The 18,455-nt window shown below is 47.9% G+C and overlaps 53 non-coding genes across 53 annotated transcripts; all 53 read left to right on the forward strand.

The window, feature by feature from the left end:
* Positions 1-205: 205 nt before the first annotated feature.
* LOC145145390 (5S ribosomal RNA) lies at positions 206-324 on the forward strand. Its single transcript, XR_013726366.1, has one exon. It is a non-coding gene; the product is annotated as a 5S ribosomal RNA (ribosomal RNA).
* Positions 325-542: 218 nt separating this feature from the next.
* On the forward strand, positions 543-661 carry LOC145154779 (5S ribosomal RNA). Its single transcript, XR_013735239.1, has one exon. It is a non-coding gene; the product is annotated as a 5S ribosomal RNA (ribosomal RNA).
* A 228-nt stretch (positions 662-889) lies between these two features.
* On the forward strand, positions 890-1,008 carry LOC145149050 (5S ribosomal RNA). The gene has a single exon (XR_013729912.1). It is a non-coding gene; the product is annotated as a 5S ribosomal RNA (ribosomal RNA).
* A 221-nt stretch (positions 1,009-1,229) lies between these two features.
* On the forward strand, positions 1,230-1,348 carry LOC145149278 (5S ribosomal RNA). The gene has a single exon (XR_013730129.1). It is a non-coding gene; the product is annotated as a 5S ribosomal RNA (ribosomal RNA).
* A 229-nt stretch (positions 1,349-1,577) lies between these two features.
* LOC145144657 (5S ribosomal RNA) lies at positions 1,578-1,696 on the forward strand. Its single transcript, XR_013725665.1, has one exon. It is a non-coding gene; the product is annotated as a 5S ribosomal RNA (ribosomal RNA).
* Positions 1,697-1,916: 220 nt separating this feature from the next.
* Positions 1,917-2,035, forward strand: LOC145155548 (5S ribosomal RNA). The gene has a single exon (XR_013735983.1). It is a non-coding gene; the product is annotated as a 5S ribosomal RNA (ribosomal RNA).
* A 230-nt stretch (positions 2,036-2,265) lies between these two features.
* Positions 2,266-2,384, forward strand: LOC145148042 (5S ribosomal RNA). The gene has a single exon (XR_013728945.1). It is a non-coding gene; the product is annotated as a 5S ribosomal RNA (ribosomal RNA).
* Positions 2,385-2,604: 220 nt separating this feature from the next.
* Positions 2,605-2,723, forward strand: LOC145148012 (5S ribosomal RNA). The gene has a single exon (XR_013728910.1). It is a non-coding gene; the product is annotated as a 5S ribosomal RNA (ribosomal RNA).
* A 230-nt stretch (positions 2,724-2,953) lies between these two features.
* Positions 2,954-3,072, forward strand: LOC145145392 (5S ribosomal RNA). The gene has a single exon (XR_013726367.1). It is a non-coding gene; the product is annotated as a 5S ribosomal RNA (ribosomal RNA).
* Positions 3,073-3,290: 218 nt separating this feature from the next.
* On the forward strand, positions 3,291-3,409 carry LOC145143841 (5S ribosomal RNA). Its single transcript, XR_013724873.1, has one exon. It is a non-coding gene; the product is annotated as a 5S ribosomal RNA (ribosomal RNA).
* Positions 3,410-3,639: 230 nt separating this feature from the next.
* On the forward strand, positions 3,640-3,758 carry LOC145148043 (5S ribosomal RNA). Its single transcript, XR_013728946.1, has one exon. It is a non-coding gene; the product is annotated as a 5S ribosomal RNA (ribosomal RNA).
* A 224-nt stretch (positions 3,759-3,982) lies between these two features.
* Positions 3,983-4,101, forward strand: LOC145147432 (5S ribosomal RNA). Its single transcript, XR_013728336.1, has one exon. It is a non-coding gene; the product is annotated as a 5S ribosomal RNA (ribosomal RNA).
* Positions 4,102-4,330: 229 nt separating this feature from the next.
* LOC145144658 (5S ribosomal RNA) lies at positions 4,331-4,449 on the forward strand. The gene has a single exon (XR_013725666.1). It is a non-coding gene; the product is annotated as a 5S ribosomal RNA (ribosomal RNA).
* Positions 4,450-4,669: 220 nt separating this feature from the next.
* LOC145154970 (5S ribosomal RNA) lies at positions 4,670-4,788 on the forward strand. The gene has a single exon (XR_013735436.1). It is a non-coding gene; the product is annotated as a 5S ribosomal RNA (ribosomal RNA).
* Positions 4,789-5,018: 230 nt separating this feature from the next.
* Positions 5,019-5,137, forward strand: LOC145148045 (5S ribosomal RNA). Its single transcript, XR_013728947.1, has one exon. It is a non-coding gene; the product is annotated as a 5S ribosomal RNA (ribosomal RNA).
* A 228-nt stretch (positions 5,138-5,365) lies between these two features.
* Positions 5,366-5,484, forward strand: LOC145147433 (5S ribosomal RNA). The gene has a single exon (XR_013728337.1). It is a non-coding gene; the product is annotated as a 5S ribosomal RNA (ribosomal RNA).
* Positions 5,485-5,723: 239 nt separating this feature from the next.
* On the forward strand, positions 5,724-5,842 carry LOC145144659 (5S ribosomal RNA). The gene has a single exon (XR_013725667.1). It is a non-coding gene; the product is annotated as a 5S ribosomal RNA (ribosomal RNA).
* A 220-nt stretch (positions 5,843-6,062) lies between these two features.
* On the forward strand, positions 6,063-6,181 carry LOC145154982 (5S ribosomal RNA). Its single transcript, XR_013735447.1, has one exon. It is a non-coding gene; the product is annotated as a 5S ribosomal RNA (ribosomal RNA).
* A 230-nt stretch (positions 6,182-6,411) lies between these two features.
* Positions 6,412-6,530, forward strand: LOC145148046 (5S ribosomal RNA). Its single transcript, XR_013728948.1, has one exon. It is a non-coding gene; the product is annotated as a 5S ribosomal RNA (ribosomal RNA).
* Positions 6,531-6,756: 226 nt separating this feature from the next.
* LOC145146846 (5S ribosomal RNA) lies at positions 6,757-6,875 on the forward strand. The gene has a single exon (XR_013727771.1). It is a non-coding gene; the product is annotated as a 5S ribosomal RNA (ribosomal RNA).
* Positions 6,876-7,105: 230 nt separating this feature from the next.
* Positions 7,106-7,224, forward strand: LOC145145393 (5S ribosomal RNA). The gene has a single exon (XR_013726368.1). It is a non-coding gene; the product is annotated as a 5S ribosomal RNA (ribosomal RNA).
* A 218-nt stretch (positions 7,225-7,442) lies between these two features.
* Positions 7,443-7,561, forward strand: LOC145154894 (5S ribosomal RNA). Its single transcript, XR_013735363.1, has one exon. It is a non-coding gene; the product is annotated as a 5S ribosomal RNA (ribosomal RNA).
* Positions 7,562-7,780: 219 nt separating this feature from the next.
* Positions 7,781-7,899, forward strand: LOC145145394 (5S ribosomal RNA). The gene has a single exon (XR_013726369.1). It is a non-coding gene; the product is annotated as a 5S ribosomal RNA (ribosomal RNA).
* Positions 7,900-8,117: 218 nt separating this feature from the next.
* On the forward strand, positions 8,118-8,236 carry LOC145155013 (5S ribosomal RNA). The gene has a single exon (XR_013735476.1). It is a non-coding gene; the product is annotated as a 5S ribosomal RNA (ribosomal RNA).
* A 226-nt stretch (positions 8,237-8,462) lies between these two features.
* Positions 8,463-8,581, forward strand: LOC145149051 (5S ribosomal RNA). The gene has a single exon (XR_013729913.1). It is a non-coding gene; the product is annotated as a 5S ribosomal RNA (ribosomal RNA).
* A 221-nt stretch (positions 8,582-8,802) lies between these two features.
* Positions 8,803-8,921, forward strand: LOC145149280 (5S ribosomal RNA). The gene has a single exon (XR_013730131.1). It is a non-coding gene; the product is annotated as a 5S ribosomal RNA (ribosomal RNA).
* Positions 8,922-9,150: 229 nt separating this feature from the next.
* On the forward strand, positions 9,151-9,269 carry LOC145144660 (5S ribosomal RNA). Its single transcript, XR_013725668.1, has one exon. It is a non-coding gene; the product is annotated as a 5S ribosomal RNA (ribosomal RNA).
* Positions 9,270-9,489: 220 nt separating this feature from the next.
* Positions 9,490-9,608, forward strand: LOC145155550 (5S ribosomal RNA). Its single transcript, XR_013735984.1, has one exon. It is a non-coding gene; the product is annotated as a 5S ribosomal RNA (ribosomal RNA).
* A 230-nt stretch (positions 9,609-9,838) lies between these two features.
* Positions 9,839-9,957, forward strand: LOC145150363 (5S ribosomal RNA). The gene has a single exon (XR_013731182.1). It is a non-coding gene; the product is annotated as a 5S ribosomal RNA (ribosomal RNA).
* A 226-nt stretch (positions 9,958-10,183) lies between these two features.
* LOC145147434 (5S ribosomal RNA) lies at positions 10,184-10,302 on the forward strand. Its single transcript, XR_013728338.1, has one exon. It is a non-coding gene; the product is annotated as a 5S ribosomal RNA (ribosomal RNA).
* A 230-nt stretch (positions 10,303-10,532) lies between these two features.
* On the forward strand, positions 10,533-10,651 carry LOC145149869 (5S ribosomal RNA). The gene has a single exon (XR_013730709.1). It is a non-coding gene; the product is annotated as a 5S ribosomal RNA (ribosomal RNA).
* A 218-nt stretch (positions 10,652-10,869) lies between these two features.
* On the forward strand, positions 10,870-10,988 carry LOC145155131 (5S ribosomal RNA). Its single transcript, XR_013735587.1, has one exon. It is a non-coding gene; the product is annotated as a 5S ribosomal RNA (ribosomal RNA).
* A 230-nt stretch (positions 10,989-11,218) lies between these two features.
* On the forward strand, positions 11,219-11,337 carry LOC145148047 (5S ribosomal RNA). The gene has a single exon (XR_013728949.1). It is a non-coding gene; the product is annotated as a 5S ribosomal RNA (ribosomal RNA).
* A 224-nt stretch (positions 11,338-11,561) lies between these two features.
* Positions 11,562-11,680, forward strand: LOC145144661 (5S ribosomal RNA). The gene has a single exon (XR_013725669.1). It is a non-coding gene; the product is annotated as a 5S ribosomal RNA (ribosomal RNA).
* A 220-nt stretch (positions 11,681-11,900) lies between these two features.
* LOC145155765 (5S ribosomal RNA) lies at positions 11,901-12,019 on the forward strand. Its single transcript, XR_013736194.1, has one exon. It is a non-coding gene; the product is annotated as a 5S ribosomal RNA (ribosomal RNA).
* Positions 12,020-12,249: 230 nt separating this feature from the next.
* Positions 12,250-12,368, forward strand: LOC145148048 (5S ribosomal RNA). The gene has a single exon (XR_013728950.1). It is a non-coding gene; the product is annotated as a 5S ribosomal RNA (ribosomal RNA).
* A 226-nt stretch (positions 12,369-12,594) lies between these two features.
* Positions 12,595-12,713, forward strand: LOC145146847 (5S ribosomal RNA). Its single transcript, XR_013727772.1, has one exon. It is a non-coding gene; the product is annotated as a 5S ribosomal RNA (ribosomal RNA).
* Positions 12,714-12,943: 230 nt separating this feature from the next.
* On the forward strand, positions 12,944-13,062 carry LOC145145395 (5S ribosomal RNA). Its single transcript, XR_013726370.1, has one exon. It is a non-coding gene; the product is annotated as a 5S ribosomal RNA (ribosomal RNA).
* Positions 13,063-13,280: 218 nt separating this feature from the next.
* Positions 13,281-13,399, forward strand: LOC145155248 (5S ribosomal RNA). Its single transcript, XR_013735698.1, has one exon. It is a non-coding gene; the product is annotated as a 5S ribosomal RNA (ribosomal RNA).
* A 230-nt stretch (positions 13,400-13,629) lies between these two features.
* On the forward strand, positions 13,630-13,748 carry LOC145148049 (5S ribosomal RNA). Its single transcript, XR_013728951.1, has one exon. It is a non-coding gene; the product is annotated as a 5S ribosomal RNA (ribosomal RNA).
* A 92-nt stretch (positions 13,749-13,840) lies between these two features.
* Positions 13,841-13,959, forward strand: LOC145144662 (5S ribosomal RNA). The gene has a single exon (XR_013725670.1). It is a non-coding gene; the product is annotated as a 5S ribosomal RNA (ribosomal RNA).
* Positions 13,960-14,437: 478 nt separating this feature from the next.
* On the forward strand, positions 14,438-14,556 carry LOC145147625 (5S ribosomal RNA). The gene has a single exon (XR_013728522.1). It is a non-coding gene; the product is annotated as a 5S ribosomal RNA (ribosomal RNA).
* A 222-nt stretch (positions 14,557-14,778) lies between these two features.
* Positions 14,779-14,897, forward strand: LOC145147435 (5S ribosomal RNA). The gene has a single exon (XR_013728339.1). It is a non-coding gene; the product is annotated as a 5S ribosomal RNA (ribosomal RNA).
* Positions 14,898-15,127: 230 nt separating this feature from the next.
* On the forward strand, positions 15,128-15,246 carry LOC145144663 (5S ribosomal RNA). Its single transcript, XR_013725671.1, has one exon. It is a non-coding gene; the product is annotated as a 5S ribosomal RNA (ribosomal RNA).
* A 219-nt stretch (positions 15,247-15,465) lies between these two features.
* On the forward strand, positions 15,466-15,584 carry LOC145154995 (5S ribosomal RNA). Its single transcript, XR_013735458.1, has one exon. It is a non-coding gene; the product is annotated as a 5S ribosomal RNA (ribosomal RNA).
* A 230-nt stretch (positions 15,585-15,814) lies between these two features.
* On the forward strand, positions 15,815-15,933 carry LOC145147437 (5S ribosomal RNA). The gene has a single exon (XR_013728341.1). It is a non-coding gene; the product is annotated as a 5S ribosomal RNA (ribosomal RNA).
* Positions 15,934-16,163: 230 nt separating this feature from the next.
* Positions 16,164-16,282, forward strand: LOC145146678 (5S ribosomal RNA). Its single transcript, XR_013727611.1, has one exon. It is a non-coding gene; the product is annotated as a 5S ribosomal RNA (ribosomal RNA).
* Positions 16,283-16,500: 218 nt separating this feature from the next.
* Positions 16,501-16,619, forward strand: LOC145153911 (5S ribosomal RNA). The gene has a single exon (XR_013734402.1). It is a non-coding gene; the product is annotated as a 5S ribosomal RNA (ribosomal RNA).
* Positions 16,620-16,848: 229 nt separating this feature from the next.
* LOC145148050 (5S ribosomal RNA) lies at positions 16,849-16,967 on the forward strand. Its single transcript, XR_013728952.1, has one exon. It is a non-coding gene; the product is annotated as a 5S ribosomal RNA (ribosomal RNA).
* Positions 16,968-17,190: 223 nt separating this feature from the next.
* LOC145155007 (5S ribosomal RNA) lies at positions 17,191-17,309 on the forward strand. The gene has a single exon (XR_013735470.1). It is a non-coding gene; the product is annotated as a 5S ribosomal RNA (ribosomal RNA).
* Positions 17,310-17,535: 226 nt separating this feature from the next.
* Positions 17,536-17,654, forward strand: LOC145147627 (5S ribosomal RNA). The gene has a single exon (XR_013728523.1). It is a non-coding gene; the product is annotated as a 5S ribosomal RNA (ribosomal RNA).
* A 226-nt stretch (positions 17,655-17,880) lies between these two features.
* Positions 17,881-17,999, forward strand: LOC145147439 (5S ribosomal RNA). The gene has a single exon (XR_013728342.1). It is a non-coding gene; the product is annotated as a 5S ribosomal RNA (ribosomal RNA).
* Positions 18,000-18,228: 229 nt separating this feature from the next.
* On the forward strand, positions 18,229-18,347 carry LOC145144664 (5S ribosomal RNA). The gene has a single exon (XR_013725672.1). It is a non-coding gene; the product is annotated as a 5S ribosomal RNA (ribosomal RNA).
* Positions 18,348-18,455: the final 108 nt, after the last annotated feature.

Here is an 18,455-nt window from a genome sequence, read left to right on the forward strand (position 1 = left end):
CGTTTGCGTTTTTTTAGATTTTACGTGCGGTTTTTTTTTCTTTCTTGCTATTTCTATGCTCGGGTAGCCTCCGATTCATGGTTGATGGTTTTCGTATTTTTGGAACGGAGCCGATCGGTCACGTGGGTCCCACGCCTCGCGTACGAAAACAAAGGAGGTTCTGCGTCTTTTAAGACATACAAGCAATAAGCATGGATAGTATTTCGGGTGCGATCATACCAGCACTAATGCACCGGATCCCATCAGAACTCCGCAGTTAAGCGCGCTTGGGCGAGAGTAGTACTAGCATGGGTGACCCCCTGGGAAGTCCTCGTGTTGCACCCCCTTTTTCGTTGTCCGTTTGCGTTTTTTTAGATTTTACGTGCGGTTTTTTTTTCTTTCTTGCTATTTCTATGCTCGGGTGGCCTCCGCTTCATGGTTGATGGTTTTCGTATTTTTGGAACGGAGCCGATCGGTCACGTGGGTCCCACGCCTCGCGTACGAAAACAAAGGAGGTTCTGCGTCTTTTAAGACATAAAAGCAATAAGCATGGATAGTATTTCGGGTGCGATCATACCAGCACTAATGCACCGGATCCCATCAGAACTCCGCAGTTAAGCGTGCTTGGGCGAGAGTAGTACTAGGATGGGTGACCCCCTGGGAAGTCCTCGTATTGCACCCCCCTTTTTCGTTCCCCGTTTGCGTTTTTTTAGATTTTACGTGCGGTTTTTTTTTTTTTTTTTTCTTTCTTGCTATTTCTATGCTCGGGTGGCCACCGCTTCATGGTTGATGGTTTTCGTATTTTTGGAACGGAGCCGATCGGTCACGTGGGTCCCACGCCTCGCATACGAAAACAAAGGAGGTTCTGCGTCTTTTAAGACATAGAAGCAATAAGCATGGATAGTATTTCGGGTGCGATCATACCAACACCAATGCACCAGATCCCTTCAGAACTCTGCAGTGAAGCGTGCTTGGGCGAGAGTAGTACTAGGATGGGTGACCCCCTGGGAAGTTCTCGTGTTGCACCCCCCCCTTTTTCGTTGTCCGTTTGCGTTTTTTTAGATTTTACGTGCGGTTTTTTTTTCTTTCTTGCTATTTCTATGCTCGGGTAGCCTCCGATTCATGGTTGATGGTTTTCGTATTTTTGGAACGGAGCCGATCGGTCACGTGGGTCCCACGCCTCGCGTACGAAAACAAAGGAGGTTCTGCGTCTTTTAAGACATAAAAGCAATAAGCATGGATACTATTTCGGGTGCGATCATACCAGCACTAATGCACCGGATCCCATCAGAACTCTGCAGTTAAGCGCGCTTCGGCGAGAGTAGTACTAGGATGGGTGACCCCCTGGGAAGTCCTCGTGTTGCACCCCCCTTTTTCGTTGCCCGTTTGCGTTTTTTTAAATTTTTCGTGCGGTTTTTTTTTTGTTTTTTTTCTTTCTTGCTATTTCTATGCTCGGGTGGCCTCCGTTTCATGGTTCATGGTCTTCGTATTTTTGGAACGGAGCCGATCGGTCACGTGGGTCCCACGCCTCGCGTACAAAAACAAAGGAGGTTCTGCGTCTTTTAAGACATACAAGCAATAAGCATGGATACTATTTTTGGTGCGATCATACCAGCACTAATGCACCGGATCCCATCAGAACTCCGCAGTTAAGCGTGCTTGGGCGAGAGTAGTAGTAGGATGGGTGACCCCCTGGGAAGTCCTCGTGTTGCACCCCCCTTTTTCGTTGTCCGTTTGCGTTTTTTTAGATTTTACGTGCGGTTTTTTTTTTCTTTCTTGCTATTTCTATGCTCGGGTGGCCTCCGCTTCATGGTTGATGGTTTTCGTATTTTTGGAACGGAGCCGATCGGTCACGTGGGTCCCACGCCTCGCGTACGAAAACAAAGGAGGTTCTGCGTCTTTTAAGACATAAAAGCAATAAGCATTGATAGTATTTCGGGTGCGATCATACCAGCACTAATGCACCGGATCCCATCAGAACTCCGCAGTTAAGCGTGCTTGGGCGAGAGTAGTACTAGGAAGGGTGACCCCCTGGGAAGTCCTCGTGTTGCACCCCCTTTTTTCGTTACCCGTTTGCGTTTTTTTAGATTTTACGTGCGGTTTTTTTTTGTTTTTTTTTTCTTTCTTGCTATTTCTATGCTCGGGTGGCCACCGCTTCATGGTTGATGGTTTTCGTATTTTTGGAACGGAGCCGATCGGTCACGTGGGTCCCACGCCTCGCGTACGAAAACAAAGGAGGTTCTGCGTCTTTTAAGACATAGAAGCAATAAACATGGATAGTATTTCGGGTGCGATCATACCAACACCAATGCACCAGATCCCATCAGAACTCTGCAGTGAAGCGTGCTTGGGCGAGAGTAGTACTAGGATGGGTGACCCCCTGGGAAGTCCTCGTGTTGCACCCCCCCCTTTTCGTTGTCCGTTTGCGTTTTTATAGATTTTACGTGCGGTTTTTTTTTCTTTCTTGCTATTTCTATGCTCGGGTAGCCTCCGATTCATGGTTGATGGTTTTCGTATTTTTGGAACGGAGCCGATCGGTCACGTGGGTCCCACGCCTCGCGTACGAAAACAAAGGAGGTTCTGCGTCTTTTAAGACATAAAAGCAATAAGCATGGATACTATTTCGGGTGCGATCATACCAGCACTAATGCACCGGATCCCATCAGAACTCTGCAGTTAAGCGTGCTTCGGCGAGATTAGTACTAGGATGGGTGACCCCCTGGGAAGTCCTCGTGTTGCACCCCCCTTTTTCGTTGCCCGTTTGCGTTTTTTTAAATTTTCCGTGCGGTTTTTTTTTTTGTTTTTTTTCTTTCTTGCTATTTCTATGCTCGGGTGGCCTCCGTTTCATGGTTCATGGTCTTCGTATTTTTGGAACGGAGCCGATCGGTCACGTGGGTCCCACGCCTCGCGTACGAAAACAAAGGAGGTTCTGCGTCTTTTAAGACATACAAGCAATAAGCATGGATAGTATTTCGGGTGCGATCATACCAGCACTAATGCACCGGATCCCATCAGAACTCCGCAGTTAAGCGCGCTTGGGCGAGAGTAGTACTAGCATGGGTGACCCCCTGGGAAGTCCTCGTGTTGCACCCCCTTTTTCGTTGTCCGTTTGCGTTTTTTTAGATTTTACGTGCGGTTTTTTTTTCTTTCTTGCTATTTCTATGCTCAGGTGGCCTCCTCTTCATGGTTGATGGTTTTCGTATTTTTGGAACGGAGCCGATCGGTCACGTGGGTCCCACGCCTCGCGTACGAAAACAAAGGAGGTTCTGCGTCTTTTAAGACATAAAAGCAATAAGCATGGATAGTATTTCGGGTGCGATCATAGCAGCACTAATGCACCGGATCCCATCAGAACTCCGCAGTTAAGCGTGCTTGGGCGAGAGTAGTACTAGGATGGGTGACCCCCTGGGAAGTCCTCGTGTTGCACCCCCCTTTTTCGTTGCCCGTTTGCGTTTTTTTAGATTTTACGTGCGGTTTTTTTTTGTTTTTTTTTTCTTTCTTGCTATTTCTATGCTCGGGTGGCCACCGCTTCATGGTTGATGGTTTTCGTATTTTTGGAACGGAGCCGATCGGTCACGTGGGTCCCACGCCTCGCGTACGAAAACAAAGGAGGTTCTGCGTCTTTTAAGACATAGAAGCAATAAGCATGGATAGTATTTCGGGTGCGATCATACCAACACCAATGCACCAGATCCCATCAGAACTCTGCAGTGAAGCGTGCTTGGGCGAGAGTAGTACTAGGATGGGTGACCCCCTGGGAAGTCCTCGTGTTGCACCCCCCCCCCCTTTTTCGTTGTCCGTTTGCGTTTTTTTAGATTTTACGTGCGGTTTTTTTTTCTTTCTTGCTATTTCTATGCTCGGGTAGCCTCCAATTCATGGTTGATGGTTTTCGTATTTTTGGAACGGAGCCGATCGGTCACGTGGGTCCCACGCCTCGCGTACGAAAACAAAGGAGGTTCTGCGTCTTTTAAGACATAAAAGCAATAAGCATGGATACTATTTCGGGTGCGATCATACCAGCACTAATGCACCGGATCCCATCAGAACTCTGCAGTTAAGCGTGCTTCGGCGAGAGTAGTACTAGGATGGGTGACCCCCTGGGAAGTCCTCGTGTTGCACCCCCCTTTTTCGTTGCCCGTTTGCGTTTTTTTAAATTTTCGGTGCGGTTTTTTTTTGTTTTTTTTTCTTTCTTGCTATTTCTATGCTCGGGTGGCCTCCGTTTCATGGTTCATCGTCTTCGTATTTTTGGAACGGAGCCGATCGGTCACGTGGGTCCCACGCCTCGCGTACAAAAACAAAGGAGGTTCTGCGTCTTTTAAGACATACAAGCAATAAGCATGGATAGTATTTTTGGTGCGATCATACCAGCACTAATGCACCGGATCCCATCAGAACTCCGCAGTTAAGCGTGCTTGGGCGAGAGTAGTAGTAGGATGGGTGACCCCCTGGGAAGTCCTCGTGTTGCACCCCGCTTTTTCGTTGTCCGTTTGCGTTTTTTTAGATTTTACGTGCGGTTTTTTTTTTCTTTCTTGCTATTTCTATGCTCGGGTGGCCTCCGCTTCATGGTTGATGGTTTTCGTATTTTTGGAACGGAGCCGATCGGTCACGTGGGTCCCACGCCTCGCGTACGAAAACAAAGGAGGTTCTGCGTCTTTTAAGACATAAAAGCAATAAGCATGGATAGTATTTCGGGTGCGATCATACCAGCACTAATGCACCGGATCCCATCAGAACTCCGCAGTTAAGCGTGCTTGGGCGAGAGTAGTACTAGGATGGGTGACCCCCTGGGAAGTCCTCGTGTTGCACCCCCCTTTTTCGTTACCCGTTTGCGTTTTTTTAGATTTTACGTGCGGTTTTTTTTTGTTTTTTTTTTCTTTCTTGCTATTTCTATGCTCGGGTGGCCACCGCTTCATGGTTGATGGTTTTCGTATTTTTGGAACGGAGCCGATCGGTCACGTGGGTCCCACGCCTCGCGTACGAAAACAAAGGAGGTTCTGCGTCTTTTAAGACATAGAAGCAATAAGCATGGATAGTATTTCGGGTGCGATCATACCAACACCAATGCACCAGATCCCATCAGAACTCTGCAGTGAAGCGTGCTTGGGCGAGAGTAGTACTAGGATGGGTGACCCCCTGGGAAGTCCTCGTGTTGCACCCCCCCCCCCCCCCTTTTTCGTTGTCCGTTTGCGTTTTTTTAGATTTTACGTGCGGTTTTTTTTTCTTTCTTGCTATTTCTATGCTCGGGTAGCCTCCAATTCATGGTTGATGGTTTTCGTATTTTTGGAACGGAGCCGATCGGTCACGTGGGTCCCACGCCTCGCGTACGAAAACAAAGGAGGTTCTGCGTCTTTTAAGACATAAAAGCAATAAGCATGGATACTATTTCGGGTGCGATCATACCAGCACTAATGCACCGGATCCCATCAGAACTCTGCAGTTAAGCGTGCTTCGGCGAGAGTAGTACTAGGATGGGTGACCCCCTGGGAAGTCCTCGTGTTGCACCCCCCTTTTTCGTTGCCCGTTTGCGTTTTTTTAAATTTTCGGTGCGGTTTTTTTTTGTTTTTTTTTGTTTTTTTTTCTTTCTTGCTATTTCTATGCTCGGGTGGCCTCCGTTTCATGGTTCATCGTCTTCGTATTTTTGGAACGGAGCCGATCGGTCACGTGGGTCCCACGCCTCGCGTACAAAAACAAAGGAGGTTCTGCGTCTTTTAAGACATACAAGCAATAAGCATGGATAGTATTTTTGGTGCGATCATACCAGCACTAATGCACCGGATCCCATCAGAACTCCGCAGTTAAGCGTGCTTGGGCGAGAGTAGTAGTAGGATGGGTGACCCCCTGGGAAGTCCTCGTGTTGCACCCCGCTTTTTCGTTGTCCGTTTGCGTTTTTTTAGATTTTACGTGCGGTTTTTTTTTTCTTTCTTGCTATTTCTATGCTCGGGTGGCCTCCGCTTCATGGTTGATGGTTTTCGTATTTTTGGAACGGAGCCGATCGGTCACGTGGGTCCCACGCCTCGCGTACGAAAACAAAGGAGGTTCTGCGTCTTTTAAGACATAAAAGCAATAAGCATGGATAGTATTTCGGGTGCGATCATACCAGCACTAATGCACCGGATCCCATCAGAACTCCGCAGTTAAGCGTGCTTGGGCGAGAGTAGTACTAGGATGGGTGACCCCCTGGGAAGTCCTCGTGTTGCACCCCCCTTTTTCGTTACCCGTTTGCGTTTTTTTAGATTTTACGTGCGGTTTTTTTTTGTTTTTTTTTTCTTTCTTGCTATTTCTATGCTCGGGTGGCCACCGCTTCATGGTTGATGGTTTTCGTATTTTTGGAACGGAGCCGATCGGTCACGTGGGTCCCACGCCTCGCGTACGAAAACAAAGGAGGTTTTGCGTCTTTTAAGACATAGAAGCAATAAGCATGGATAGTATTTCGGGTGCGATCATACCAACACCAATGCACCAGATCCCATCAGAACTCTGCAGTGAAGCGTGCTTGGGCGAGAGTAGTACTAGGATGGGTGACCCCCTGGGAAGTCCTCGTGTTGCACCCCCCCCCCCCCTTTTTCGTTGTCCGTTTGCGTTTTTATAGATTTTACGTGCGGTTTTTTTTTCTTTCTTGCTATTTCTATGCTCGGGTAGCCTCCGATTCATGGTTGATGGTTTTCGTATTTTTGGAACGGAGCCGATCGGTCACGTGGGTCCCACGCCTCGCGTACGAAAACAAAGGAGGTTCTGCGTCTTTTAAGACATAAAAACAATAAGCATGGATACTATTTCGGGTGCGATCATACCAGCACTAATGCACCGGATCCCATCAGAACTCTGCAGTTAAGCGTGCTTTGGCGAGAGTAGTACTAGGATGGGTGACCCCCTGGGAAGTCCTCGTGTTGCACCCCCCTTTTTCGTTGCCTGTTTGCGTTTTTTTAAATTTTCCGTGCGGTTTTTTTTTTGTTTTTTTTTCTTTCTTGCTATTTCTATGCTCGGGTGGCCTCCGTTTCATGGTTCATGGTCTTCGTATTTTTGGAACGGAGCCGATCGGTCACGTGGGTCCCACGCCTCGCGTACGAAAACAAAGGAGGTTCTGCGTCTTTTAAGACATACAAGCAATAAGCATGGATAGTATTTCGGGTGCGATCATACCAGCACTAATGCACCGGATCCCATCAGAACTCCGCAGTTAAGCGCGCTTGGGCGAGAGTAGTACTAGCATGGGTGACCCCCTGGGAAGTCCTCGTGTTGCACCCCCTTTTTCGTTGTCCGTTTGCGTTTTTTTAGATTTTACGTGCGATTTTTTTTTCTTTCTTGCTATTTCTATGCTCGGGTGGCCTCCGCTTCATGGTTGATGGTTTTCGTATTTTTGGAACGGAGCCGATCGGTCACGTGGGTCCCACGCCTCGCGTACGAAAACAAAGGAGGTTCTGCGTCTTTTAAGACATAAAAGCAATAAGCATGGATAGTATTTCGGGTGCGATCATACCAGCACTAATGCACCGGATCCCATCAGAACTCCGCAGTTAAGCGTGCTTGGGCGAGAGTAGTACTAGGATGGGTGACCCCCTGGGAAGTCCTCGTATTGCACCCCCCTTTTTCGTTCCCCGTTTGCGTTTTTTTAGATTTTACGTGCGGTTTTTTTTTCTTTCTTGCTATTTCTATGCTCGGGTAGCCTCCGATTCATGGTTGATGGTTTTCGTATTTTTGGAACGGAGCCGATCGGTCACGTGGGTCCCACGCCTCGCGTACGAAAACAAAGGAGGTTCTGCGTCTTTTAAGACATACAAGCAATAAGCATGGATAGTATTTCGGGTGCGATCATACCAGCACTAATGCACCGGATCCCATCAGAACTCCGCAGTTAAGCGCGCTTGGGCGAGAGTAGTACTAGCATGGGTGACCCCCTGGGAAGTCCTCGTGTTGCACCCCCTTTTTCGTTGTCCGTTTGCGTTTTTTTAGATTTTACGTGCGGTTTTTTTTTCTTTCTTGCTATTTCTATGCTCGGGTGGCCTCCGCTTCATGGTTGATGGTTTTCGTATTTTTGGAACGGAGCCGATCGGTCACGTGGGTCCCACGCCTCGCGTACGAAAACAAAGGAGGTTCTGCGTCTTTTAAGACATAAAAGCAATAAGCATGGATAGTATTTCGGGTGCGATCATACCAGCACTAATGCACCGGATCCCATCAGAACTCCGCAGTTAAGCGTGCTTGGGCGAGAGTAGTACTAGGATGGGTGACCCCCTGGGAAGTCCTCGTATTGCACCCCCCTTTTTCGTTCCCCGTTTGCGTTTTTTTAGATTTTACGTGCGGTTTTTTTTTTTTTTTTCTTTCTTGCTATTTCTATGCTCGGGTGGCCACCGCTTCATGGTTGATGGTTTTCGTATTTTTGGAACGGAGCCGATCGGTCACGTGGGTCCCACGCCTCGCATACGAAAACAAAGGAGGTTCTGCGTCTTTTAAGACATAGAAGCAATAAGCATGGATAGTATTTCGGGTGCGATCATACCAACACCAATGCACCAGATCCCTTCAGAACTCTGCAGTGAAGCGTGCTTGGGCGAGAGTAGTACTAGGATGGGTGACCCCCTGGGAAGTTCTCGTGTTGCACCCCCCCCTTTTTCGTTGTCCGTTTGCGTTTTTTTAGATTTTACGTGCGGTTTTTTTTTCTTTCTTGCTATTTCTATGCTCGGGTAGCCTCCGATTCATGGTTGATGGTTTTCGTATTTTTGGAACGGAGCCGATCGGTCACGTGGGTCCCACGCCTCGCGTACGAAAACAAAGGAGGTTCTGCGTCTTTTAAGACATAAAAGCAATAAGCATGGATACTATTTCGGGTGCGATCATACCAGCACTAATGCACCGGATCCCATCAGAACTCTGCAGTTAAGCGCGCTTCGGCGAGAGTAGTACTAGGATGGGTGACCCCCTGGGAAGTCCTCGTGTTGCACCCCCCTTTTTCGTTGCCCGTTTGCGTTTTTTTAAATTTTTCGTGCGGTTTTTTTTTTGTTTTTTTTCTTTCTTGCTATTTCTATGCTCGGGTGGCCTCCGTTTCATGGTTCATGGTCTTCGTATTTTTGGAACGGAGCCGATCGGTCACGTGGGTCCCACGCCTCGCGTACAAAAACAAAGGAGGTTCTGCGTCTTTTAAGACATACAAGCAATAAGCATGGATACTATTTTTGGTGCGATCATACCAGCACTAATGCACCGGATCCCATCAGAACTCCGCAGTTAAGCGTGCTTGGGCGAGAGTAGTAGTAGGATGGGTGACCCCCTGGGAAGTCCTCGTGTTGCACCCCCCTTTTTCGTTGTCCGTTTGCGTTTTTTTAGATTTTACGTGCGGTTTTTTTTTTCTTTCTTGCTATTTCTATGCTCGGGTGGCCTCCGCTTCATGGTTGATGGTTTTCGTATTTTTGGAACGGAGCCGATCGGTCACGTGGGTCCCACGCCTCGCGTACGAAAACAAAGGAGGTTCTGCGTCTTTTAAGACATAAAAGCAATAAGCATTGATAGTATTTCGGGTGCGATCATACCAGCACTAATGCACCGGATCCCATCAGAACTCCGCAGTTAAGCGTGCTTGGGCGAGAGTAGTACTAGGAAGGGTGACCCCCTGGGAAGTCCTCGTGTTGCACCCCCTTTTTTCGTTACCCGTTTGCGTTTTTATAGATTTTACGTGCGGTTTTTTTTTGTTTTTTTTTTCTTTCTTGCTATTTCTATGCTCGGGTGGCCACCGCTTCATGGTTGATGGTTTTCGTATTTTTGGAACGGAGCCGATCGGTCACGTGGGTCCCACGCCTCGCGTACGAAAACAAAGGAGGTTCTGCGTCTTTTAAGACATAGAAGCAATAAACATGGATAGTATTTCGGGTGCGATCATACCAACACCAATGCACCAGATCCCATCAGAACTCTGCAGTGAAGCGTGCTTGGGGGAGAGTAGTACTAGGATGGGTGACCCCCTGGGAAGTCCTCGTGTTGCACCCCCCCCCCCCCTTTTTCGTTGTCCGTTTGCGTTTTTATAGATTTTACGTGCGGTTTTTTTTTCTTTCTTGCTATTTCTATGCTCGGGTAGCCTCCGATTCATGGTTGATGGTTTTCGTATTTTTGGAACGGAGCCGATCGGTCACGTGGGTCCCACGCCTCGCGTACGAAAACAAAGGAGGTTCTGCGTCTTTTAAGACATAAAAGCAATAAGCATGGATACTATTTCGGGTGCGATCATACCAGCACTAATGCACCGGATCCCATCAGAACTCTGCAGTTAAGCGTGCTTCGGCGAGAGTAGTACTAGGATGGGTGACCCCCTGGGAAGTCCTCGTGTTGCACCCCCCTTTTTCGTTGCCCGTTTGCGTTTTTTTAAATTTTCCGTGCGATTTTTTTTTTGTTTTTTTTTCTTTCTTGCTATTTCTATGCTCGGGTGGCCTCCGTTTCATGGTTCATGGTCTTCGTATTTTTGGAACGGAGCCGATCGGTCACGTGGGTCCCACGCCTCGCGTACGAAAACAAAGGAGGTTCTGCGTCTTTTAAGACATACAAGCAATAAGCATGGATAGTATTTCGGGTGCGATCATACCAGCACTCATGCACCGGATCCCATCAGAACTCCGAAGTTAAGCGCGTTTGGGCGAGAGTAGTACTAGCATGGGTGACCCCCTGGTAAGTCCTCGTGTTGCACCCCCTTTTTCGTTGTCCGTTTGCGTTTTTTTAGATTTTACGTGCGGTTTTTTTTTCTTTCTTGCTATTTCTATGCTCGGGTGGCCTCCGCTTCATGGTTGATGGTTTTCGTATTTTTGGAACGGAGCCGATCGGTCACGTGGGTCCCACGCCTCGCGTACGAAAACAAAGGAGGTTCTGCGTCTTTTAAGACATAAAAGCAATAAGCATGGATAATATTTCGGGTGCGATCATACCAGCACTAATGCACCGGATCCCATCAGAACTCCGCAGTTAAGCGTGCTTGGGCGAGAGTAGTACTAGGATGGGTGACCCCCTGGGAAGTCCTCGTATTGCACCCCCCTTTTTCGTTCCCCGTTTGCGTTTTTTTAGATTTTACGTGCGGTTTTTTTTTGTTTTTTTTTTCTTTCTTGCTATTTCTATGCTCGGGTGGCCACCGCTTCATGGTTGATGGTTTTCGTATTTTTGGAACGGAGCCGATCGGTCACGTGGGTCCCACGCCTCGCGTACGAAAACAAAGGAGGTTCTGCGTCTTTTAAGACATAGAAGCAATAAGCATGGATAGTATTTCGGGTGCGATCATACCAACACCAATGCACCAGATCCCATCAGAACTCTGCAGTGAAGCGTGCTTGGGCGAGAGTAGTACTAGGATGGGTGACCCCCTGGGAAGTCCTCGTGTTGCACCCCCCCCCCCTTTTTCGTTGTCCGTTTGCGTTTTTTTAGATTTTACGTGCGGTTTTTTTTTCTTTCTTGCTATTTCTATGCTCGGGTAGCCTCCGATTCATGGTTGATGGTTTTCGTATTTTTGGAACGGAGCCGATCGGTCACGTGGGTCCCACGCCTCGCGTACGAAAACAAAGGAGGTTCTGCGTCTTTTAAGACATAAAAGCAATAAGCATGGATACTATTTTTGGTGCGATCATACCAGCACTAATGCACCGGATCCCATCAGAACTCCGCAGTTAAGCGTGCTTGGGCGAGAGTAGTAGTAGGATGGGTGACCCCCTGGGAAGTCCTCGTGTTGCACCCCCCTTTTTCGTTGTCCGTTTGCGTTTTTTTAGATTTTACGTGTGGTTTTTTTTTTCTTTCTTGCTATTTCTATGCTCGGGTGGCCTCCGCTTCATGGTTGATGGTTTTCGTATTTTTGGAACGGAGCCGATCGGTCACGTGGGTCCCACGCCTCGCGTACGAAAACAAAGGAAGTTCTGCGTCTTTTAAGACATAAAAGCAATAAGCATTGATAGTATTTCGGGTGCGATCATACCAGCACTAATGCACCGGATCCCATCAGAACTCCGCAGTTAAGCGTGCTTGGGTGAGAGTAGTACTAGGATGGGTGACCCCCTGGGAAGTCCTCGTGTTGCACCCCCTTTTTTCGTTACCCGTTTGCGTTTTTTTAGATATTACGTGCGGTTTTTTTTTGTTTTTTTTTTCTTTCTTGCTATTTCTATGCTCGGGTGGCCACCGCTTCATGGTTGATGGTTTTCGTATTTTTGGAACGGAGCCGATCGGTCACGTGGGTCCCACGCCTCGCGTACGAAAACAAAGGAGGTTCTGCGTCTTTTAAGACATAGAAGCAATAAGCATGGATAGTATTTCGGGTGCGATCATACCAACACCAATGCACCAGATCCCATCAGAACTCTGCAGTGAAGCGTGCTTGGGCGAGAGTAGTACTAGGATGGGTGACCCCCTGGGAAGTCCTCGTGTTGCACCCCCCCCCCCCCTTTTTCGTTGTCCGTTTCCGTTTTTATAGATTTTACGTGCGGTTTTTTTTTCTTTCTTGCTATTTCTATGCTCGGGTAGCCTCCGATTCATGGTTGATGGTTTTCGTATTTTTGGAACGGAGCCGATCGGTCACGTGGGTCCCACGCCTCGCGTACGAAAACAAAGGAGGTTCTTCGTCTTTTAAGACATAAAAGCAATAAGCATGGATACTATTTCGGGTGCGATCATACCAGCACTAATGCACCGGATCCCATCAGAACTCTGCAGTTAAGCGTGCTTTGGCGAGAGTAGTACTAGGATGGGTGACCCCCTGGGAAGTCCTCGTGTTGCACCCCCCTTTTTCGTTGCCTGTTTGCGTTTTTTTAAATTTTCCGTGCGGTTTTTTTTTTGTTTTTTTTTCTTTCTTGCTATTTCTATGCTCGGGTGGCCTCCGTTTCATGGTTCATGGTCTTCGTATTTTTGGAACGGAGCCGATCGGTCACGTGGGTCCCACGCCTCGCGTACGAAAACAAAGGAGGTTCTGCGTCTTTTAAGACATACAAGCAATAAGCATGGATAGTATTTCGGGTGCGATCATACCAGCACTAATGCACCGGATCCCATCAGAACTCCGCAGTTAAGCGCGCTTGGGCGAGAGTAGTACTAGCATGGGTGACCCCCTGGGAAGTCCTCGTGTTGCACCCCCTTTTTCGTTGTCCGTTTGCGTTTTTTTAGATTTTACGTGCGGTTTTTTTTTCTTTCTTGCTATTTCTATGCTCGGGTGGCCTCCGCTTCATGGTTGATGGTTTTCGTATTTTTGGAACGGAGCCGATCGGTCACGTGGGTCCCACGCCTCGCGTACGAAAACAAAGGAGGTTCTGCGTCTTTTAAGACATAAAAGCAATAAGCATGGATAGTATTTCGGGTGCGATCATACCAGCACTAATGCACCGGATCCCATCAGAACTCCGCAGTTAAGCGTGCTTGGGCGAGAGTAGTACTAGGATGGGTGACCCCCTGGGAAGTCCTCGTATTGCACCCCCCTTTTTCGTTCCCCGTTTGCGTTTTTTTAGATATTACGTGCGGTTTTTTTTTGTTTTTTTTTTCTTTCTTGCTATTTCTATGCTCGGGTGGCCACCGCTTCATGGTTGATGGTTTTCGTATTTTTGGAACGGAGCCGATCGGTCACGTGGGTCCCACGCCTCGCGTACGAAAACAAAGGAGGTTCTGCGTCTTTTAAGACATAGAAGCAATAAGCATGGATAGTATTTCGGGTGCGATCATACCAACACCAATGCACCAGATCCCATCAGAACTCTGCAGTGAAGCGTGCTTGGGCGAGAGTAGTACTAGGATGGGTGACCCCCTGGGAAGTCCTCGTGTTGCACCCCCCCCCCCTTTTTCGTTGTCCGTTTGCGTTTTTATAGATTTTACGTGCGGTTTTTTTTTAAGACATACAAGCAATAAGCATGGATAGTATTTTTGGTGCGATCATACCAGCACTAATGCACCGGATCCCATCAGAACTCCGCAGTTAAGCGTGCTTGGGCGAGAGTAGTAGTAGGATGGGTGACCCCCTGGGAAGTCCTCGTGTTGCACCCCCCTTTTTCGTTGTCCGTTTGCGTTTTTTTAGATTTTACGTGTGGTTTTTTTTTCTTTCTTGCTATTTCTATGCTCGGGTGGCCACCGCTTCATGGTTGATGGTTTTCGTATTTTTGGAACGGAGCCGATCGGTCACGTGGGTCCCACGCCTCGCGTACGAAAACAAAGGAGGTTCTGCGTCTTTTAAGACATAGAAGCAATAAGTAGTACTAGGATGGGTGACCCCCTGGGAAGTCCTCGTGTTGCACCCCCCTTTTTCGTTCCCCGTTTGCGTTTTTTTAGATTTTACGTGCGGTTTTTTTTTTTTTTTTTCTTTCTTGCTATTTCTATGCTCGGGTGGCCACCGCTTCATGGTTGATGGTTTTCGTATTTTTGGAACGGAGCCGATCGGTCACGTGGGTCCCACGCCTCGCGTACGAAAACAAAGGAGGTTCTGCGTCTTTTAAGACATAGAAGCAATAAGCATGGATAGTATTTCGGGTGCGATCATACCAACACCAATGCACCAGATCCCATCAGAACTCTGCAGTGAAGCGTGCTTGGGCGAGAGTAGTACTAGGATGGGTGACCCCCTGGGAAGTTCTCGTGTTGCACCCCCCCCTTTTTCGTTGTCCGTTTGCGTTTTTTTAGATTTTACGTGCGGTTTTTTTTTTCTTTCTTGCTATTTCTATGCTCGGGTAGCCTCCGATTCATGGTTGATGGTTTTCGTATTTTTGGAACGGAGCCGATCGGTCACGTGGGTCCCACGCCTCGCGTACGAAAACAAAGGAGGTTCTGCGTCTTTTAAGACATAAAAGCAATAAGCATGGATACTATTTCGGGTGCGATCATACCAGCACTAATGCACCGGATCCCATCAGAACTCTGCAGTTAAGCGTGCTTCGGCGAGAGTAGTACTAGGATGGGTGACCCCCTGGGAAGTCCTCGTGTTGCACCCCCCTTTTTCGTTGCCCGTTTGCGTTTTTTTAAATTTTCCGTGCGGTTTTTTTTTTGTTTTTTTTCTTTCTTGCTATTTCTATGCTCGGGTGGCCTCCGTTTCATGGTTCATGGTCTTCGTATTTTTGGAACGGAGCCGATCGGTCACGTGGGTCCCACGCCTCGCGTACAAAAACAAAGGAGGTTCTGCGTCTTTTAAGACATACAAGCAATAAGCAATGGATAGTATTTTTGGTGCGATCATACCAGCACTAATGCACCGGATCCCATCAGAACTCCGCAGTTAAGCGTGCTTGGGCGAGAGTAGTAGTAGGATGGGTGACCCCCTGGGAAGTCCTCGTGTTGCACCCCCTTTTTCGTTGTCCGTTTGCGTTTTTTTAGATTTTACGTGCGGTTTTTTTTTTCTTTCTTGCTATTTCTATGCTCGGGTGGCCTCCGCTTCATGGTTGATGGTTTTCGTATTTTTGGAACGGAGCCGATCGGTCACGTGGGTCCCACGCCTCGCGTACGAAAACAAAGGAGGTTCTGCGTCTTTTAAGACATAAAAGCAATAAGCATGGATAGTATTTCGGGTGCGATCATACCAGCACTAATGCACCGGATCCCATCAGAACTCCGCAGTTAAGCGTGCTTGGGCGAGAGTAGTACTAGGATGGGTGACCCCCTGGGAAGTCCTCGTGTTGCACCCCCATTTTTCGTTACCCGTTTGCGTTTTTTTAGATTTTACGTGCGGTTTTTTTTTGTTTTTTTTTTCTTTCTTGCTATTTCTATGCTCGGGTAGCCTCCGATTCATGGTTGATGGTTTTCGTATTTTTGGAACGGAGCCGATCGGTCACGTGGGTCCCACGCCTCGCGTACGAAAACAAAGGAGGTTCTGCGTCTTTTAAGACATAAAAACAATAAGCATGGATACTATTTCGGGTGCGATCATACCAGCACTAATGCACCGGATCCCATCAGAACTCTGCAGTTAAGCGTGCTTCGGCGAGAGTAGTACTAGGATGGGTGACCCCCTGGGAAGTCCTCGTGTTGCACCCCCCTTTTTCGTTGCCCGTTTGCGTTTTTTTAAATTTTCCGTGCGGTTTTTTTTTTGTTTTTTTTTCTTTCTTGCTATTTCTATGCTCGGGTGGCCTCCGTTTCATGGTTCATGGTCTTCGTATTTTTGGAACGGAGCCGATCGGTCACGTGGGTCCCACGCCTCGCGTACGAAAACAAAGGAGGTTCTGCGTCTTTTAAGACATACAAGCAATAAGCATGGATAGTATTTCGGGTGCGATCATACCAGCACTCATGCACCGGATCCCATCAGAACTCCGCAGTTAAGCGCGCTTGGGCGAGAGTAGTACTAGCATGGGTGACCCCCTGGGAAGTCCTCGTGTTGCACCCCCTTTTTCGTTGTCCGTTTGCGTTTTTTTAGATTTTTCGTGCGGTTTTTTTTTCTTTCTTGCTATTTCTATGCTCGGGTGGCCTCCGCTTCATGGTTGATGGTTTTCGTATTTTTGGAACGGAGCCGATCGGTCACGTGGGTCCCACGCCTCGCGTACGAAAACAAAGGAGGTTCTGCGTCTTTTAAGACATAAAAGCAATAAGCATGGATAATATTTCGGGTGCGATCATACCAGCACTAATGCACCGGATCCCATCAGAACTCCGCAGTTAAGCGTGCTTGGGCGAGAGTAGTACTAGGATGGGTGACCCCCTGGGAAGTCCTCGTGTTGCATCCCCCTTTTTCGTTGCCCGTTTGCGTTTTTTTAGATTTTACGTGCGGTTTTTTTTTGTTTTTTTTTCTTTCTTGCTATTTCTATGCTCGGGTGGCCACCGCTTCATGGTTGATGGTTTTCGTATTTTTGGAACGGAGCCTTTCGGTCACGTGGGTCCCACGCCTCGCGTACGAAAACAAAGGAGGTTCTGCGTCTTTTAAGACATAGAAGCAATAAGCATGGATAGTATTTCGGGTGCGATCATACCAACACCAATGCACCAGATCCCATCAGAACTCTGCAGTGAAGCGTGCTTGGGCGAGAGTAGTACTAGGATGGGTGACCCCCTGGGAAGTCCTCGTGTTGCACCCCCCCCCCTTTTTCGTTGTCCGTTTGCGTTTTTTTAGATTTTACGTGCGGTTTTTTTTTCTTTCTTGCTATTTCTATGCTCGGGTAGCCTCCGATTCATGGTTGATGGTTTTCGTATTTTTGGAACGGAGCCGATCGGTCACGTGGGTCCCACGCCTCGCGTACGAAAACAAAGGAGGTTCTGCGTCTTTTAAGACATAAAAGCAATAACCATGGATACTATTTCGGGTGCGATCATACCAGCACTAATGCACCGGATCCCATCAGAACTCCGCAGTTAAGCGTGCTTGGGCGAGAGTAGTACTAGGATGGGTGACCCCCTGGGAAGTCCTCGTGTTGCACCCCCCTTTTTCGTTCCCCGTTTGCGTTTTTTTAGATTTTACGTGCGGTTTTTTTTTTTTTTTTCTTTCTTGCTATTTCTATGCTCGGGTGGCCACCGCTTCATGGTTGATGGTTTTCGTATTTTTGGAACGGAGCCGATCGGTCACGTGGGTCCCACGCCTCGCGTACGAAAACAAAGGAGGTTCTGCGTCTTTTAAGACATAGAAGCAATAAGCATGGATAGTATTTCGGGTGCGATCATACCAACACCAATGCACCAGATCCCATCAGAACTCTGCAGTGAAGCGTGCTTGGGCGAGAGTAGTACTAGGATGGGTGACCCCCTGGGAAGTTCTCGTGTTGCACCCCCCCCCCCCTTTTTCGTTGTCCGTTTGCGTTTTTTTAGATTTTACGTGCGGTTTTTTTTTTCTTTCTTGCTATTTCTATGCTCGGGTAGCCTCCGATTCATGGTTGATGGTTTTCGTATTTTTGGAACGGAGCCGATCGGTCACGTGGGTCCCACGCCTCGCGTACGAAAACAAAGGAGGTTCTGCGTCTTTTAAGACATAAAAGCAATAAGCATGGATACTATTTCGGGTGCGATCATACCAGCACTAATGCACCGGATCCCATCAGAACTCTGCAGTTAAGCGTGCTTCGGCGAGAGTAGTACTAGGATGGGTGACCCCCTGGGAAGTCCTCGTGTTGCACCCCCCTTTTTCGTTGCCCGTTTGCGTTTTTTTAAATTTTCCGTGCGGTTTTTTTTTTGTTTTTTTTCTTTCTTGCTATTTCTATGCTCGGGTGGCCTCCGTTTCATGGTTCATGGTCTTCGTATTTTTGGAACGGAGCCGATCGGTCACGTGGGTCCCACGCCTCGCGTACAAAAACAAAGGAGGTTCTGCGTCTTTTAAGACATACAAGCAATAAGCATGGATAGTATTTTTGGTGCGATCATACCAGCACTAATGCACCGGATCCCATCAGAACTCCGCAGTTAAGCGTGCTTGGGCGAGAGTAGTAGTAGGATGGGTGACCCCCTGGGAAGTCCTCGTGTTGCACCCCCTTTTTCGTTGTCCGTTTGCGTTTTTTTAGATTTTACGTGCGGTTTTTTTTTCTTTCTTGCTATTTCTATGCTCGGGTGGCCTCCGCTTCATGGTTGATGGTTTTCGT

This window comes from Lactuca virosa, chromosome 1 (assembly GCF_052849685.1).
Source record: "Lactuca virosa cultivar CGN04683 chromosome 1, Lactuca_virosa_CGN04683_v6, whole genome shotgun sequence".
Lineage (NCBI taxonomy): Eukaryota > Viridiplantae > Streptophyta > Magnoliopsida > Asterales > Asteraceae > Lactuca > Lactuca virosa.